Consider the following 13,768-nt stretch of genomic DNA (forward strand, 5'->3'; position numbering starts at 1 on the left):
GGGGGGCCAAGCACACCCACATATACTTGTTTGAATGGAAATCAAACCGTTCGAAAAGTTAAATTTGTAAGCCAACTTTTGGTCCTCCATTACATTCCGAATATTGGTTCCTATATTTTTATTGTCTTTTCACTCACCTTCACCGTTGACGTAAGTGGAGCGAACACTATAGAATATACCTATGTTTCGGGTCTCACTTTTAGATGGAAAAATGTAATTATTAGATGTACATGTTCACTCCACAAATCAATGATAAATAAGTCAATGTCCATCTGTTCCTTTCTGTACTGTTGTCACAATCTGGATTTTTTTGTGCAAATTTTGTTTTGTTTTTTAGAGAGCAATATTAGAGCAGGAACTACGAGAAAGGTGTCCCAAATATCAGGATCCAAATATAATTCTTGTACAACAGCCAATGAGAAAACGGGCAGAACAGAGTGCGAGCCAAACTCCTTCAGCGTCCGTGCAACCGGTGGAATCGTGGTGTCAGTGTGGGAACTGCATTAATTTGCCGACAGAAGAGGAATGCGTCTGTTGCAAAGTTATACGTAATGTGCTAAACAAAATGGAGGAAGATGAGCCGATTAGTTGCATAACAGAGCATCCTACTTTTATTGGCACATGTCTGAACAAGGAACAACTGACCCTATGTGAAAGCTATAGATGTTTTGGTCCAACACGTCAAGCACCGCTAAATAACAGGTAAGGAAATTAGTTTGTGTTCCAGTCAAGTTTCAATGATGGTATTGTGATCCTAACCTTATTGCTCAAAGAAATATTATTATGTGCGCTTTTAGCAGCATGCATGTGTCTAATATGTGTCTGACAAATGTTATGTGGTCCTTGTAACATTAGAAGGAAATTTTGTTCTTGTTCCACGCAGCAATCAAACAATGTCAGTCGCTCCAGCGTTTGTGAGCCGTTATGTATTATTCTAAAGAATCTTAGCATGTCAGGGGTGACAGTATACGATTGGGGTCTGTATAGTGTGCAAATATGATTGCCTAAACATTTTTTTTTTCTGATGTATAGGTCCTTACGGATGGTTGCATACAGAATGTTCACCGTGTGGGTTCACGGTTACCTTGGACGAAAAAACAGGCGTACTATTCCAGCATGTGCAGTTCAGAAAGTCAGAGCAATGTTTCCAGAAGAAAATCAAGTATATGTTGGTTTCAAGCTAGCCACTGACAATAATGCTTCTGAAATGGCCGATTTTTGAAATGTGTTTGTTTACTTTACTATGCTATCTTTTTCAATAAAAAAAAAATTAAAATCCAAACGTTGAATGTTTATTTATTATAATATATTAACACAGCATAAGTATTGTACATAACAAAACAAAATATACAGGATATAAACTGCTATTGTTGATTCTGAGGAAGGCGAAAACCCATTGTTATTTACGTTTTGTTCATTAGTGAGGGAAATTCCTTCCCGACTCCAAATATGGCAATCAGACTAAATCCCAGAATCAACACCCAATATCCACAGATAGTTTGCTTACAAATTATTACAGTAACAGGCAATATAAATAGTGGCAAATAGTTGTACGCTTTTTTAGTAGAAGGGCAAACACAACATAGTTCAGTACATTAAAAACGTGACTTGTGAGCTAGAACAGTTGATGCTTTATCCGGCCGTGGTTCTGTGGCTATGTTTGGTGGTAGGGTCAATGTACGTGTTTGCCAACTATGTTCAATTTCTTGTTTTGTCAATTTGATCACATTTACAAACATAGGAAAGAGGTGTGAGAAAGACATTGGTACGTACTCTTTCTTTGCAGTCCATTTTTTGCTTAGTTTAGAGAAAACTACATTATACCTCATGCTACCAAGCCGATCCGACTTTGTGGTCTGTCGGTGGACTCTAGATTGTTCCCGTTTTGTATTATGATTATGGGCCAAAACAGCAAGTTTTGTCCGTGCTTCCATTCCGTCTAAAGAAAAATGTATTCTTTTCGGTCTGTATTTTAGAATAAAGCTGTGGAATACCTCGATTTTTCCTGTATGACAGAAAGATGACAAGTGGGGCAAGTCTTTCAATAATTGTTTATCTTTGACAATCTTTTCTAGCGCATGATAGGCTGCCGATGTTGTTGACATCCAATTGTGTTTGCGATCGTCATCAATGTCTAAACATCTGTGATCACATTGTGTGAGAATGTCCCCCGGGAATTCATGTACATTACAAATATGTTGAAGTAGAGAGAGCCATTTTTCCCGCAGCACATCCACATTGCCGCAACTAGTACTACAGCAGTACCAAAAATGATTGGTTATTGACGTGATCCAATCAACAATTTGGGAACAGTTTTTTTTTTTACTTGCAGCCTTCAGCTTCTTACGAATGGACTTAGCATAATGCCATATATCAAATTGATGTCCAATCTCGGGGTATTGTTCACGTATTTTTTTGCGTATGGAGACATGACGGTCTGTTGCAAGAACATACACATTGAGCCCATCTTGAATAACACGGTTAAGACAGTTTTGAAAGGCCAAACTTTCCATAGCCACAGAAGATGTGGTTTGTGTAACCTGAACGATTTCAAAGTCAACAATCTTGTCGCTCTTGTAATCCATCAATGTGTACACACAATATTTTGCATTATGCCCAGGGCTATCACATTGTCCGTCACCAAGGAGACACAATGGTGTTTGTTTGATTTCTTTATGAAGTTCCATTTTTTCTTGTTTCCAGTGAATGTCCACCACTGGAAATAATAATTTTCTTTGGTGACGAAAGAAAGTGGAATGTGAAATAAATTGCACCCCAATCGATTTACAAATGTCAGACATCTTCGCATAGTTCCCACCATTAAATAAAATGGAAGCTGCAATCAGAAGATTCCCAACCGGTATCCGATTACACTTCGGTTGACTTTCCCAAAAATAATCATGTCCATTGGGACATTTCCCTTGTAGCGAAAGATAGGTACCTTGCTGGAATTTGACTGTGTTTTCTATTTTGTGGCCACAGAAACACGCGCACTGAGCAACCAGTACATCTAAAGCCGATTCAAAAACCAAAAATTTACGTTCTTTTACTAGCTCTTCATCTGCTGGTTCGGAAAACAAATTTGTTGTCACGTTGTCAAATGATAAACTAGAATCTGGTGGTTCGTAGTCCAGATCTGTTGGATCATTTATGACAGTAGAAGAAACAAAGCTTTCCTCGGGATCCTCAAATATGACTTTGCTTGATGTTTGTCTTTGTAAGCGGGGGGTTGAGAACGTAGATGGGTAAAAATGATCCAACTTCATTGTTATTTGGTTAGCAAAAGAAAGTTCTTCCTCTGGAAACTGGCATCCTCTATCCACTGTGAAGATGTGTGATTGAGTGGTTGCATCTCTTATTCTTTTGAAAGGTGTGTTGGTGGCTCTCGTTGACAATGTCGTATGTCGGGTGTTTGTTGCTGCATTTCTTTCGAAAAATTTCCTCTTGACACCAATTTTTACATGTTTCACTCCCATGACTTTGGACATTGACGTTGGTGGATCGTTTTGCATTGAGGTACCGGTCGAAGCGTATGTAATTCTGTTGGTGGATGTAGTAGGCAAAGGCAATTGCATGCATTGTGTTGCACAAGAATAAGTGTCTTCCTCTTCTGTACGTTTCCGTTTAGATGGTGGACACTCTGTTTCCTGATAAGGGAATATCGTGGGAATTGCACTTTCCTTCAGCCATCGTATCTTCTTTTCCGACTTAAAAACATAACAGTCTTCTGCAAAGTGTTTTGAACATAGTCTAAATAAATCTTGTTTTTTTCCATCAAAAATTCGTTGTGAGAGTGCATCTAGATTGTCCAACGATTGTCTGGCCTGTTGGAGCCAAACTTTTATCTTGTCAATGTTGCCTGGGAAAACATGCAGGGTCACTCCTTGAGAGTAAGTAGCTCTATTAGACCGACTGTCACAACTAGAGACAATGCACGACGGCATTTCTATCAAAAAAGTAAATGTAAATATTATGGCATGAGAAAAGATCATTACGTTAATAGCGATGGATTACATAAAGATAGTTGATACCCCGAATCAGGTGTATTTGTGTACTACCATACTTACTATTCCAATTTAGATGTGTGAGTTTGCCTTTTCTAAGTGCAAGAGTAAAACTAGAGTTTGTCTAAAATTGTTGTTACAGCGTTTTTTGAAGACATAACATCACATTTGTGGCAGTTCTTGGATCACCGCTTGCGAAGTCACCCATATTTATCACCCAAATGTGACCTATGGTGTGTTGTAGATTGTCATGTGGAGAAGTGAGTATTCAACATGTTACCTTGTTTATAGGTAACTGTTTGGCACTGGGAATTTACGGTTCACCAAGGCACAAAATAGTGTGTCGTTTTAGACTATCATTGTAAAACCGTCAATGATCTCAGTGCCAGACAGTTTCACCATGTCAATGTTTGAGTATAGGTTTTTTTGGCTGACCAACCCATTTTTTGTTTTGATTTGTTTGTATGTAATAGAGACAGTGAATTAAAGAGAATAGCATTTATAAACCAATTTTTTTTTATTGATGAAGCCATAACTGCCTTCCACAGTAACACAGAAGAAGTGTCCCATCATAAACACAAATATAAAATTTACATGCATAACACAAAAAGTTTTTGTTACATAGTCACAAAAATATAGTTCTGTTAAAAAGTCAACATCGACGGATAGGGACCAACATATAAAAGTAGAATTTTGTAGACGGAAATGTAAAAGAGATTTAGATTGAAAATACACACATGTCAACGACAATCACTAAGAAGTTATCAGCAGATGAAAAAAACTTGCTTCGTCACATGTTTATGGACCTTCACCAGCAGATGAAAACAACTTTTTTCCCTCATCTCATCATCAAACCGGATCCTTTAGCAGCAGGTGAAAACCCCTTTCTTTGTCACATATTACCACCGTACCTTCACATTGTATTACAGAACGTTTCAGCCAATCATGCGGCATGTCAAAGTTATATTTCCTACAGAAGAATAAAATAAAAAATTTATGAATGGATTGATCAACTTCAAGCGTTGCACTATGCGCAACATGGTCGCTTTGGAAGAATGTCATCCCTGTCTGATCACTCTGCATAGTTTGGCTCCTCTGATGAACTTGTGTGTCATGTATGTTTATATGAACTACCTATGTTAGGGATTACTTACTTTCTAGAATTCGTAACTTATGCTGCTCAGAATGGCCTGTTCGTCTCCACGTTGGTAATCCGCTCTGGTTGCTGCTGTCGTCGTCTGTATCTGATAGCGTTGCTTTGCCTCCTGTTAAAAGAAGTACAATAATATATTTAAAAAAACATAATTTCCAATTATTGTACGTTTAGGGTAGTCCCCTCGCTCCCGCACCTGTTCAAAGTATCTATGCTCCTCGAATACACTCCTCACGGTTGTGTTTTCACTGGCGCGCTCCCTCTCCTCCTGGTAAACTGCTGATCAAAAAGTCACACACATTGTGTGATTAGATAAAGTGATGTACAAATAGCTGCCACACTCTAAATGCTGCCACACTCAAAATGCTGCCACACTCTAAATGCTGCCACACTCAAAATGCTGCCACTCTGGAAATGCTGCCACTCTGGAAATGCTGCCACTCTGGAAATGCTGCCACTCTGGAAATGCTGCCACTCTGGAAATGCTGCCACTCTGGAAATGCTGCCACTCTCACAAGGTACACGCTGCCACAAGGTATACGCTGCCACAAGGTATACGCTGCCACAAGGTATACGCTGCCACAAGGTATACGCTGCCACAAGGTATACGCTGCCACAACGTATACGCTGCCACAAGGTATACGCTGAGCCAACCTATACGCTGCCACAAGGTATACGCTGCCACAAGGTATACGCTGCCACAAGGTATACGCTGAGCCAACCTATACGCTGCCACAAGGTATACGCTGCCACAAGGTATACGCTGCCCCAAGGTATACGCTGCCACAAGGTATACGCTGCCACAACGTATACGCTGCCACAAGGTATACGCTGCCACAAGGTATACGCTGAGCCAACCTATACGCTGCCACAAGGTATACGCTGCCACAAGGTATACGCTGCCACAAGGTATACGCTGCCACAAGGTATACGCTGAGCCAACCTATACGCTGCCACAAGGTATACGCTGCCACAAGGTATACGCTGCCACAAGGTATACGCTGCCACAAGGTATACGCTGCCCCAAGGTATACGCTGCCCCAAGGTATACGCTGCCACAAGGTATACGCTGCCACAACGTATACGCTGCCACAAGGTATACGCTGAGCCAACCTATACGCTGCCACAAGGTATACACTGCCACAAGGTATACGCTGCCACAAGGTATACGCTGCCACAAGGTATACGCTGCCACAAGGTATACGCTGCCACAAGGTATACGCTGCCACAAGGTATACGCTGAGCCAACCTATACGCTGCCACAAGGTATACGCTGCCACAAGGTATACGCTGCCACAAGGTATACGCTGCCACAAGGTATACGCTGAGCCAACCTATACGCTGCCACAAGGTATACGCTGCCACAAGGTATACGCTGCCACAAGGTATACGCTGCCACAAGGTATACGCTGAGCCAACCTATACGCTGCCACAAGGTATACGCTGCCACAAGGTATACGCTGCCACAAGGTATACGCTGCCACAAGGTATACGCTGCCACAACGTATACGCTGCCACAAGGTATACGCTGCCACAAGGTATACGCTGAGCCAACCTATACGCTGCCACAAGGTATACGCTGCCACAAGGTATACGCTGCCCCAAGGTATACGCTGCCCCAAGGTATACGCTGCCACAAGGTATACGCTGCCACAACGTATACGCTGCCACAAGGTATACGCTGAGCCAACCTATACGCTGCCACAAGGTATACGCTGCCACAAGGTATATGCTGCCACAAGGTATACGCTGCCACAAGGTATACGCTGCCACAAGGTATACGCTGCCACAAGGTATACGCTGCCACAAGGTATACGCTGAGCCAACCTATACGCTGCCACAAGGTATACGCTGCCACAAGGTATACGCTGCCACAAGGTATACGCTGCCACAAGGTATACGCTGCCACAAGGTATACGCTGAGCCAACCTATACGCTGCCACAAGGTATACGCTGCCACAAGGTATACGCTGCCACAAGGTATACGCTGCCACAAGGTATACGCTGAGCCAACCTATACGCTGCCACAAGGTATACGCTGCCACAAGGTATACGCTGCCACAAGGTATACGCTGCCACAAGGTATACGCTGCCACAACGTATACGCTGCCACAAGGTATACGCTGCCACAAGGTATACGCTGAGCCAACCTATACGCTGCCACAAGGTATACGCTGCCACAAGGTATACGCTGCCCCAAGGTATACGCTGCCCCAAGGTATACGCTGCCACAAGGTATACGCTGCCACAACGTATACGCTGCCACAAGGTATACGCTGAGCCAACCTATACGCTGCCACAAGGTATACGCTGCCACAAGGTATACGCTGCCACAAGGTATACGCTGCCACAAGGTATACGCTGCCACAAGGTATACGCTGCCACAAGGTATACGCTGAGCCAACCTATACGCTGCCACAAGGTATACGCTGCCACAAGGTATACGCTGCCACAAGGTATACGCTGCCACAAGGTATACGCTGAGCCAACCTATACGCTGCCACAAGGTATACGCTGCCACAAGGTATACGCTGCCACAAGGTATACGCTGCCACAAGGTATACGCTGCCACAACGTATACGCTGCCACAAGGTATACGCTGAGCCAACCTATACGCTGCCACAAGGTATACGCTGCCACAAGGTATACGCTGCCACAAGGTATACGCTGCCACAAGGTATACGCTGCCACAAGGTATACGCTGCCACAAGGTATACGCTGAGCCAACCTATACGCTGCCACAAGGTATACGCTGCCACAAGGTATACGCTGCCACAACGTATACGCTGCCACAAGGTATACGCTGCCACAACGTATACGCTGCCACAAGGTATACGCTGAGCCAACCTATACGCTGCCACAAGGTATACGCTGCCACAAGGTATACGCTGCCCCAAGGTATACGCTGCCACAAGGTATACGCTGCCACAACGTATACGCTGCCACAAGGTATACGCTGCCACAAGGTATACGCTGCCACAAGGTATACGCTGCCACAAGGTATACGCTGCCACAAGGTATACGCTGCCATAAGGTATACGCTGAGCCAACCTATACGCTGCCACAAGGTATACGCTGCCACAAGGTATACGCTGCCACAAGGTATACGCTGCCACAAGGTATACGCTGCCACAACGTATACGCTGCCACAAGGTATACGCTGCCACAAGGTATACGCTGAGCCAACCTATACGCTGCCACAAGGTATACGCTGCCACAAGGTATACGCTGCCCCAAGGTATACGCTGCCCCAAGGTATACGCTGCCACAAGGTATACGCTGCCACAACGTATACGCTGCCACAAGGTATACGCTGAGCCAACCTATACGCTGCCACAAGGTATACGCTGCCACAAGGTATACGCTGCCACAAGGTATACGCTGCCACAAGGTATACGCTGCCACAAGGTATACGCTGCCACAAGGTATACGCTGCCACAAGGTATACGCTGCCACAAGGTATACGCTGAGCCAACCTATACGCTGCCACAAGGTATACGCTGCCACAAGGTATACGCTGCCACAAGGTATACGCTGCCACAAGGTATACGCTGCCACAAGGTATACGCTGCCACAAGGTATACGCTGAGCCAACCTATACGCTACCACAAGGTATACGCTGCCACAAGGTATACGCTGCCACAAGGTATACGCTGCCACAACGTATACGCTGCCACAAGGTATACGCTGAGCCAACCTATACGCTGCCACAAGGTATACGCTACCACAAGGTATACGCTGCCACAAGGTATACGCTGCCACAACGTATACGCTGCCACAAGGTATACGCTGAGCCAACCTATACGCTGCCACAAGGTATACGCTGCCACAAGGTATACGCTGCCACAAGGTATACGCTGCCACAAGGTACACGCTGCCACAAGGTACACGCTGCCACAAGGTATACGCTGCCACAAGGTATACGCTGCCACAAGGTATACGCTGCCACAAGGTATACGCTACAACACTGGAAATGATGACACACTGCTTATGCTGACACAGGCCTCCCGTATATGATGCCACAGACCTCCCCTATATGATGCCACAGGCCTCCCCTATATGATGCCACAGGCCTCCCTGATATGGCTCCATGATATGATGCCACAGGCCTCCCGTATGATGGCACAGGCCTCCCTGATATGATGCCACAGAGCTCCCCTCTATGATGCCACAGGCCTCCCCTATATGATGCCACAGGCCTCCCCTATATGATGCCACAGGCCTCCCATATATGATGCCACAGGCCTCCCCTATATGATGCCACAGGCCTCCCCGATATGATGGCACAGGCCTCCCGTATGATGGCACAGGCCTCCCCTATATGATGCCACAGGCCTCCCCTATATGATGCCACAGGCCTCCCCTATATGATGCCACAGGCCTCCCCTATATGATGCCACAGGCCTCCCTGATTTGATGGCACAGGCCTCCCGTATGATGCCACAGGCCTCCCTGATATGATGGCACAGGCCTCCCGTATGATGGCACAGTCCTCCCGTATATGCCGACATAGGCCTCCCTTATATGATGCCACACATGATGCCTATTTCGGCGTTACTTACCGCCTCGCTGTTCCCCCACGGTGGTCCTCCCAAGTCGCCTCGCTCGTCCTCCTACGTCGCCTCGCTCGTCCTCCTCCGTCGCCTCGCTCGTCCTCCACCGTCGCCTCGCTCGTCCTTCCACGTCCGATTCCCTGGTACACCTCGTCCTTCCTTGTCCTCCTCGTCCGACTCGCTGCTCCTCCTCCGTCGCCTCGCTCGTCCTTCCACGTCCGACACACTGGTACACCTCGTCCTTCCTTGGCCGCCTCGTCCTCGAAGTGTCCCCTCGCTGGTCCTGGTCCGCCTCGATGGTCCTGGTCCGCCTCGATGGTCCTGGTCCGCCTCGATGGTCCTGGTCCGCCTCGATGGTCCTGGTCCGCCTCGATGGTCCTGGTCCTCCTCAGAGCGTCTCCTCGCAGGTATGCTCGCACTACAACCTCCTTCCACTGTGTAGTCGCTTTGAAAATGGCGGCACACAATGTAAGGAGGTTTGAAGACATTGAAACCCCTCCCTCTCCTGGCACTTGCCAGGATAAGGGAGGGGGGATTCTGTGAGCTCACTAGAGCGAGTCACTTTTCCCAAAATTTGCAGCAGAAAAGCTATGTGGTTGCTTTACCACATGCAATGCTGCAATTTTGTGAATGGCTCCATCTAGTGACCAGAAATGGTAAATACTATAAAATTGAATCCAATTGAATACAATTTATAATATTTCCTGACTCTTAAAAAAAATAAAAAAAATTGGAACAATGTTTAATCACCCACACACTAAATGTTTAATTTTTAAAAAAAAAGCATGTTTTTAGGGCAACACCATGCCTTTAAGCAAAGGACGAGGTTAAGGCCAACAAACCTGCACACAGAAGAAGTTCCTTAGAAAGGCATAGACAAAGATGGTAAAGCCGACCAAAAGCACATCAGAAGCCTTGGAATGGTACAAAACACATGGGAGACACAACAGCATCCTTTGGAGGAACATCTATGGAAAATGCAGGATGTATAATTAATTACGAGGCTCACATTTAGATAGAAACTTTCTTTGGTTCATGAATGACGTTGAGAATAGTCATGTTTTCCAGGTTATCTATAAAACATGTGTTATGAGCTTCTATACGTTAAAACCCTTTTGACTTAATATATAATCGAAGTAATTTGTATGGTGTATCGAATAATCCTTAACAAGTGTATCCGGCTGTACCATTGTACATGTTCAGTCACAGAGTACATAAATCCCCTGGGTGCCACTCTGAGATTTTTGTCACTGCAAATCTCCAAGCATTGCCAAAGGGGTTTGGATGCTAAAAAGAGCAAGACAACCACTTCATTTTATTACATGTCTTTATATTTGTCTATTTTTCCCTCCTCAAGTTGAAAAACTCAACTAATTTCGAATCAGAGATGTCGAATTTCACAAAATTCATTTAGAGTCAGATTTTATCGAACCAGCAGTCAGATTTATTCATTCTGAATAAATTTATTGCAAATTGAAAGTGCCCTGAAAGTCGTGTATGACACTCTGAGGTTTCTAGAACTGTATCCCTTTCAAGCTCTTTAATGCCTATACGGGCCAGGATTAATATTATCGTATACAATTTGTGAATGATGTGATAGAGATTGGTGATTCCCCAATTAATGTAAGAATTGGATAGCTGCAGTAGAACTCACTCACAGCAATGACTGCCTGTGTCGGACTAACATACTGACACAGACTGACTCCTCTTTCTCTCTAAAATTATCTCCATATGAAATTATTGTAAATCGAACTATCTCTAATCTTTTCTCCTCATTATAAAACATACTGACTGACACTAATCCACCAATATCTATCTGTAGTCTGTGTTTTACTCTTTCTCATTCTCTGTGTGACGTTCTGTCTCTCCTATCTGTATCCCCACAAAGCAGCAGCTTTTCTTGGTCGGGCTGTTTATAGGAGCTATGACTCAACAATGACTCACACCTATACCCCTCATGATTGGCTGTGCTAGAGGGAGGACTGTCTACAACATATTGAGGGGAAGCCTGATGGGCCGCCACCCGAGGTTCTGTGATCCTGCTCAGTCTTCTTGTCTTCTTCTGATCTGTAAAATGGCGGCCACAATTTTGAGTGATTTGTGTGGGATGAATTCTAAAAGATTCTGATTCGCTAAGATCCAAAACTTTTAGGAAATTCGTAACAAATTTGATTTGTTTAATATCGATTCGCTCATCTCTACTTCTAAGTAAGCAACTTATTTAATTGAAATGCCTACAGATTATTTCACTGGATGCCACATAATTTCCAAGGAAATAGCACATAATTTCCAAGGAAATAGAATAGTTACAATAATAAACCTATAGGAAGAAATTATTTTCTCCTTAGTGTTTTGGTGCTGTTTTGACATTCCTTCCGTAAGGCTCTTAAAATATGCTAATAATAAGTAAGTTGAATATGTCACAACACATAATTTTATGTGCAAGAGTTCCTAAAATGAAAACATATTTAAACATATTTTATTCATGCCCTGTTTCTTGCAGTCTTAATAATAATTCATGCACATGAATTTGTTGACAACATGTCATGCTTCGATGTAATTAAAATATTGTTGAGTTTGTATTAAATATTGTATAGCAGATTTTTTTAAGCTATTCAGCAAGAAATTTTAATTTTATCTTCAAATTTCCTCAACAGTATTGAAAAAGAAATATATGGCAGAAACGCTTTATAATACATGCTTTTTATCTTGGTTCTGTCACACATTTTCTGCTATCAAGGTTGCAGTCTCTATTAACCCCCTATTAGTCACATTAAAATTGGAAAAACCTTCCTGAATATGTCACTTTGGGTTTTTTTTAGATTTTGAATTTATATCTTCAGTAAATATAGCTGGTGCAATAACCAGCGGGTTATGGACATACTGTGCTACTCAACCGGTTTGATTCTGGGCCACCTCTAAGGGCATTGTCTAAGTAGCCTCCCCAGTCTTCACCATTTATTCTCCATATGGGGATCTGGACTTCACTGCGGGGAGACTACCAGGTTGCTACTTTTTGAGGTTACATAGTTACATGTAGTTACATAGTTAGTACGGTAGAAAAATACATATGTCCATCAAGTTCAACCAAGGGATAGGAAAAAGGGAAGGGATGAAACAAAAATTTTACATATTCAGATAGGCGCTGATACTTTTTTTTTGATCTAGGAAATTATCTAAGCCTTTTTTAAAGCTATCTACTGTTCCTTCTGTGACCAGCTCCTGCAGTAGGCTATTCCCCAGATTCATAGTTCTCACAGTAAAGAAAGGCTTGTCACCTCTGCAGATCAAACCTTTTTTTCTCCAGACGGAGGGAGTGCCCGCTTGTCTTTTGAGGGGGTTTTACATGGAAGAGGTTTTTACTATATTTCTTGTATGGGCCATTCATATATTTATATAAGTTAATCATGTCCCCCCTTACTTGTCTCTTTTCAAGGCTAAATAGGTTTAATTATTTTAATCTTTCCTCATAACTTAGATTCTCCATGCCCCTTATTAGCTTTGCTGCTCTTCTTTGTATTTTTTACAAATCCAGGGCATCCTTTCTATGAACTGGAGCGCAGAACTGAACTGCATATTCTAGATGAGGCCTCACTAATGCTTTGTAAAGTATCTTGCAGGCCTTAGAAGCAGCTGATTGATATTACATGTTGTTATTTAGTCTATGATCTACAAGTACACCCAGATCCTTCTCAACAAGTGACTCTCCCAGTGTAGCTACCTCTAAGACATATGATGTATGCAGATTGTTGGTACCCAGATACATAACTTTACATTTATCTATATTAAACCTCATTGCCAAGTGGATGCCCAAACACTCAGTGTGTCCAAATCAGCTTGCAATTTACGAACATCTTCCATAGACTAAACTATATTACATAGCTTGGTGTCATCTGCAAAAATAGAAATAGTGCTATTAATCCCATGCTCTATATCATTAATAAGTAAGATAAATAATAGTGGTCCCTGCACTGAATCCTGGGGTACGCCACTTATAACCGGTGCCATTCAGAGTTGGAATCATTGACCACAACTTTCTGGATACGGTCCTTGAACCA

At 43.4% G+C, this 13,768-nt stretch overlaps 1 long non-coding RNA gene across 2 annotated transcripts; it reads right to left on the reverse strand.

Annotated features, from left to right (window-relative positions):
* Positions 1-4,606: 4,606 nt before the first annotated feature.
* On the reverse strand, positions 4,607-10,318 carry LOC142761074 (uncharacterized). 2 transcript variants are annotated; one of them, XR_012883495.1, is made up of 4 exons: positions 9,720-10,318; positions 5,354-5,433; positions 5,159-5,269; positions 4,607-4,974 (listed from the first exon to the last, which is right to left on the reverse strand). It is a non-coding gene; the product is annotated as an uncharacterized LOC142761074 (long non-coding RNA). The 2 variants fall into 2 exon arrangements; XR_012883494.1 differs by having other exon boundaries at positions 5,354-5,436.
* Positions 10,319-13,768: the final 3,450 nt, after the last annotated feature.

The sequence above is a fragment of the Rhinoderma darwinii genome, chromosome 4 (assembly GCF_050947455.1).
Source record: "Rhinoderma darwinii isolate aRhiDar2 chromosome 4, aRhiDar2.hap1, whole genome shotgun sequence".
Taxonomy (NCBI): Eukaryota; Metazoa; Chordata; class Amphibia; order Anura; family Rhinodermatidae; genus Rhinoderma; species Rhinoderma darwinii.